Here is a 6000-nt window from a genome sequence, read left to right as displayed (position 1 = left end):
ACCAGTTACATCATTTGCAGGTGAGGACATTTGTTCGAAGCTTGCAATGTTTACAGCAAAAATTGAGAGACCAAGATCACAGTTTTATCATCAAAACTTAAAGGTCTTCTCAAATGTCACACTTTTGAGCCCATTAGTGTGAAATTGCCCATGTATACATGCAGATTGATGAACATGTAGGAACGACCGAAAGGCTCCAACTACATGCATGTTGGCATTCGGTCTTGGCTCTCTAGACATCTTTTGCAAGTCAAGATGTTCAGCATTCATCAAAGGTTCCTTTAAAGAAGTCACTGTAAGTTGCATGTTCAATAGAATTTGGTTCCTGTAACCCTAACACTGCTGAATCCAATAGAATCCAATATGTCACATACCCGATGGAGACTGTTGGATTGAGCAGTTAACCCCTTGTGTACATTCCTCATGCAAAATGTTGGATTCAGCAGGCAACTGAACCGCATTATATTATAACGCCAAGTTGGACTCAGTTGGATTCAGCAGACAACTGAAAATGAGGCACAGTGGATTGAACAGGAAAGACCGGTTGGACTTTGTTGGATTTAGCAGGGTAGTCCTGAGGAAGAACTAGGGGGTTAGGGGGCAGGTCAGTAACTGTGCATAGTCTGGACCATTGAGACATCCAAACATGATTGTGGCAAGCTGCTTTCAGATTTATTCTGTTAGTCTGAAATAATGTGTGCCATGAGTGACTATGAGGCAATGGTGCTATATCAATCTGTGTACGCAGTCCCCTAGAAGTAACCAAAAATAAAATCAAAAACAATCTTTATTTAGGTTCAAATTCGTTTATAAAACTTTGTCATTCATTTGGCAAATTTGGAAAATAATCCCAAATCTTATTAATTTCTGCAGAAACATACTCATACATTCCATTTCATTCAAGCTCGTCTGAAAGATTTAATGAAAAAAAATTGATAAAAGTTTTTTTTCTTTTTTTATGAAGAAACAAAATTTTATGAAGTATCAACAACATCTAGTGCTCAGAAAAACTTTGGTAAATACATCCAGGTTTGAAGTCAGTATAAGACATGATAGGGCTGTCCCGTACAGCTCAAGTTTGGTTCTTTTTCTTCGACAGTTATTCCATAAAATAATCAAATAACACCCCTTTATTTAATTGTATGATTTGTATTTAAATTCAAGGGAAGAGTGTAATATCCTTGATAATGTTATTTATTGTTTTCAAAGAAACCACAGTTGTGGTGTTCATTAAATTTGCGAAAACCACAGAAGATCATCATTAGAAAAATGCCTAGACGACTTATAATTCTATGTACACTGTACAAGTAATCCCAAAGTGTAAATATTAAGCTTTTGAGCATGGTTTGCATGATGAAATGGAATGGGGCTAGTCTCTGTCTAGGATTGTACTAGGAAGCTGCTTTGTGGGCTACATTATGCATGGCTAGTGTGGTTTGGGTTGAACCTTTAACTAATTGTTTAACATCCACCACAGTTTGATTGACATACTTGAAATTCCACTTCTCTCCACTGCAATTATCTTGTACGGCGCATTGCTCCATTACTTTTTGGCTGTAACTTTGACCTGTTGTAGAATAGCCTGGTCTAGAATGACCAATTTTATGTTCAAATTAGTTGGTTTCTAGGAAAGGTTGCATTGAAATTTGCTAATGTACTAGCTCCAATGAAAAGCGACAATAGATATATAAAGAAGATGTTAACACAAATATCATATTGTTTATATGTTTCCATATTAAGGACTATTCAGAGCTAAATGTATGATATATATTTTTTGAACAGTGATTTGTGAATTTTGTGAATTTATCTTTCCAAGTAAAGCTAACTCTTTCCTGTTACGCATAAAAGGATATGTATTGGTCATCCACAGTTAGTTGCTGGTGTTATAAAGTAGACATAGGCAGTGCACATTGAAGTTAACCTCTCTCTCTCCACAATTTTGTTTTGTTTTAATTTTTAGTGTATTACTTGCCAAACTCACTGCACAACTCACTGGCTGAATGAGAATTCACAAGTAACTGTTAAATAACAACATTTTGTAATAATCCCCATTATGTCCATTTGTGGTCTATGAACCTTTTACACACAAGTATCATATGAATCTCCAATGTGCAGAGTCTAAACATATGTAACACAAGCCAGGTTACCCCAGGTAGTTGAACAAAAGGATTCAGTTATTATCTTGCCTTGTTTTAAATTCTGATTCATAAGGCTTGTTTGAAATGTCCGTTTGGTTTAATTTTCTCATTAATTAACTACATACAAAGGAAGTCTAATTAATGGAAGAAAAGAAAAGGCATTGAGCATTGGATGAGACAACTGAATAGTGGAGATAAGATGATATGTTTGGTGTATTGTACCTTTTGCACTGCTATGGTTTGCATGGCAATTTTGGAGTGCTTGGTTTGTTTTTGTCTTTTTTTTTCAGTTGGACAAAGAATGTCATGGTTGTTGGGATACACAAAAAGAAACTATTAGTTACGGATAAGGTTCAGAAGTTACTTGTGTTGAGGAAAAACACTATGAATGACGATTATAATGACTGTTGTAAGTTGAGTGTGTGTTTGTTGCATGCAACAACAGTGAGAAAATGATTTTAAAGATTATATCTACTCATGGTTTTTAATAGTAATGTGAAAAAAACCAACTATACCTACTGCATCTGCGTAATCAACCACCCATATAATGAGAATGAAACCATGGAGATCTCTGTTAAACTAAGCCACTACTGCTATGGAATGGGTTCATATGGGCAAAGACTGACATGTCATGGCTAGTCCTAAATTGGTTTGCAGACCAAAAGATTCCGACTAGTCTGGCAAATCTTAGGTCAGGTAGCCACTACATTCAAAAATAGAACATAAGGCAGCAAAGTAACTGACCTAAGATTTTTCAGAATATTCAGCATCTTTTGGTCTGGAAATCAGACAAGTTCTGTATTGTTTTCTACATGGAACATTGCCAGCTGTATTTATTTCAAACAATGAGAGCATGTGACTTCCCTATGACTAGTTGTTCAGATGCATTGTTACATTTGTTTTTGCTTTGGCCAGTTTGCTTGCAGTAGAGGTAAGAAGCTCAGAACTGAATCTAGTCAAGCTTTGCTAGTTTTGCTTTTACTTTTATTGTTGTGATGTTAGTGTTAAGAAGAAATGTAACCAAAAAAATAAAGTACCCACTGGGTAAGCCTGCGCTGTGAATACAATTTCAATGGTGCATACTTTTGCCCCTAAAAGCTTCCTGTTCTTAGAAAGTTGTTTGAATCAATTATTTGACCCTAGCCTTTATAGACCTATACAAAGATATTTAGAAAAGTGCTTTTGAGTTAAGTTAGACACGTTTACAAAATATTCCTCAATCCAATGATGGATGTCCTAGAATAGTTGCAACCACAAGGATTTTAGTTCACAAGCTGTTGGATATTGTCAGAGAATGTGTTTGATTACAAACAAAATCACTATGGAAGTGCAAATGTAGTATTGGAGTGAAAGGGATGGTTGAATGTGATTGTAAAAATATAGGAGAATCCATTTAGTCATGCATGACAAAAGGCATGGGCGTGGACATGGACCATCAACTTAACAGTAGGTATAATCCATCATTGGTCAGGTACTTCATCTCATTATGGGTCCTTGTCAATGCAATTGTAACAAGCACCCTACTATTCAGGCCAAGTGGATCTGAATCACTCCCTAATAACCATTCAAGCACGACTAATGAATCCTCATTGGATATTCATTCCAATACATGTACTAGCTTCAAACCTAATAGCCCATCAGTGGCCAAACCTGATATAACAACAAACAATTGATTGGACTGTTAAGCACACAAGGATCAATCGACATTCAAAGATTCTTGTCAAGTGGTCTTGTTTATTATAAATTAAGACGAAATCGTTGAGAAAAAATCATGACAGCAGGCCCTCTTTATTGTAGATTTGTATATTTCAGGTCACTTCAGTCAGTCAACAGTTGGCATCAGCTTTATATTCATAAATCAAGACCACTCACCAGAACTGTTTAAATATTGGTAGTTTTCCATCCCTTAAAATCCAGAAAAATGGCACACTTTGCACTGATCTTAAATAATTACTACTTTATGACATGAATTGTAATTACGTAAATTACAAGCAGGCTTGGAGAACAAAAGAAACATTACTCTTTTTGTTTTGTTTTTAACTTCTGAAGAAAAGTATTATATATATTTTGTTTTTGTTTTTCTTGGTTGGGTACAGTTTGAACAAATTGTGAGCGCTACTAATGTAGTATTACTTGAACTTTGCAAACTAATTATTGAATTGTATATTAAATGATATTGTTACTCTTCCTCTAAGGGCTGTATGGTAACATAAACAAAGCTTATTATTGTGTGAAATGATATATTCTGTCCTGTGGTACAAATGATTAAATAAACTGTTATGGTCTTTCTGCGTAAAGCCATGGTCTACTTTTGGTCTTATTTTTGTGTTTTCCAATATGCTTTCAAACCAGTCATTTAATAATGTAGAATACACAAAATTGTAGAATCTCAATTTCAAGCTTCCATGCCCTCACACCGCCTGTCGATGTCAGGGGCATGTTATTGGCTGAGTGCCTACAGCACATGTTCACTGTTAGCCCCCCCCCCCCCCCACACACACACACCCATGTTTGTTTTACATATGCTATGAGGACATTCCTTTGTTTTCGTGTAGTTAAGAAAACTCGGTACAAAAAAAATAACTACTTAAACTGTGAAAACTTTTTCAACCCCAATTCATTTATTTTTTTGATTTCCTTGAATGATTCTCTTTATCCTGCAGCTGATAACACTAACCCGAAAATGCCTCTAAACCCGTTTGCCACAGAGGGCAGGCGAAACACTATGTTGGACACGGCTTAGTCCACATAACGTCAACACAACCTGCATTATGTGGATATCGTTTGTTTACATGTCCACATAGTGACTGTAAGACAAACTCACCAGCACGTTTGTTTATGGTGTAAATCTAGGATTTTCTTTTGTTCCTCTTCCCTTTTCCTTTGTTTGTACTTAACACTTTTTCGCAACAGCTCTCATTCGTTTTGTACATTTTTTCTAATTGAGGTCATCCTCGATTCGGTTTCTGTCCTCGATTAATCGATGATGTTGCACGTGTGTGTCCTCGATTTACACCATAAACACGCACACACACACACCCCTTAATCTGGATTTGATAAAAAAGTCACAAGTCGAATCACAAGTTCATCACCAGTAAAGGAACAAATGAAAAAGGGATGAACAGTGACTCCTAAATCTTGTGAAGGAAACAGATTCTCAAAGCATTGGTCACTTTGCTGTTAACAATGCACACACATTCTATGGACATGTGTCATGTGCAAATGGGAGTGTTGTCCAAGTATTAAATCTTGGTATAAAATGTCCAATCAGGGTTCAAACAGCAAGGCTGGTGCCGGCTCACTTTTTTAAAAAGTAAAATTTAAGATTTTCTTTCATCATCCCCTATCTTGTAAAACAAACTGCCACTTGTGGGGAAAAAAATGTATTTGTTCACTTGACACAAGTCTAATTTCCTTGGTTTCTTCCATTTTTTCAGTTATCATTATTTTTTATTAATAATAATTTTTTTTTAAAATCTGATCTCAACAGTACCAATACAAAAAGTACATACAAATGTAAAATACGAATCGAAAAATTAGAAATACAAAACAAATAACCTCAAAAGGAATGTAGCACAAATTACAGACAACATGGCTATGAACATATAGACAATGACAGGAGGGCAACATGACGAGAATGGTGACCAGGGTGGCACGGGTGGCTAGTGCGTAAAGCACTCGCCTCTCTCACCACTGTGGCCCTGGTTTGTTCCTGGCTAGGACCACGAGTGGAGTTGTGCGTTGATTCTCTCCTGCGTGCCCTCTGATTTCCTACCTCTGAAAAAATCAAACACTTTCGATCTCTGGCTGTGCTCCGTGGTCATATATGGGTCATATGACTGGCTGCCAAAGGCACCTTTAC

This window comes from Patiria miniata, unplaced genomic scaffold, assembly GCF_015706575.1.
Source record: "Patiria miniata isolate m_02_andy unplaced genomic scaffold, ASM1570657v1 HiC_scaffold_16, whole genome shotgun sequence".
Classification (NCBI taxonomy): Eukaryota; Metazoa; Echinodermata; class Asteroidea; order Valvatida; family Asterinidae; genus Patiria; species Patiria miniata.
Note: the sequence above shows the minus strand (reverse complement) of the source record.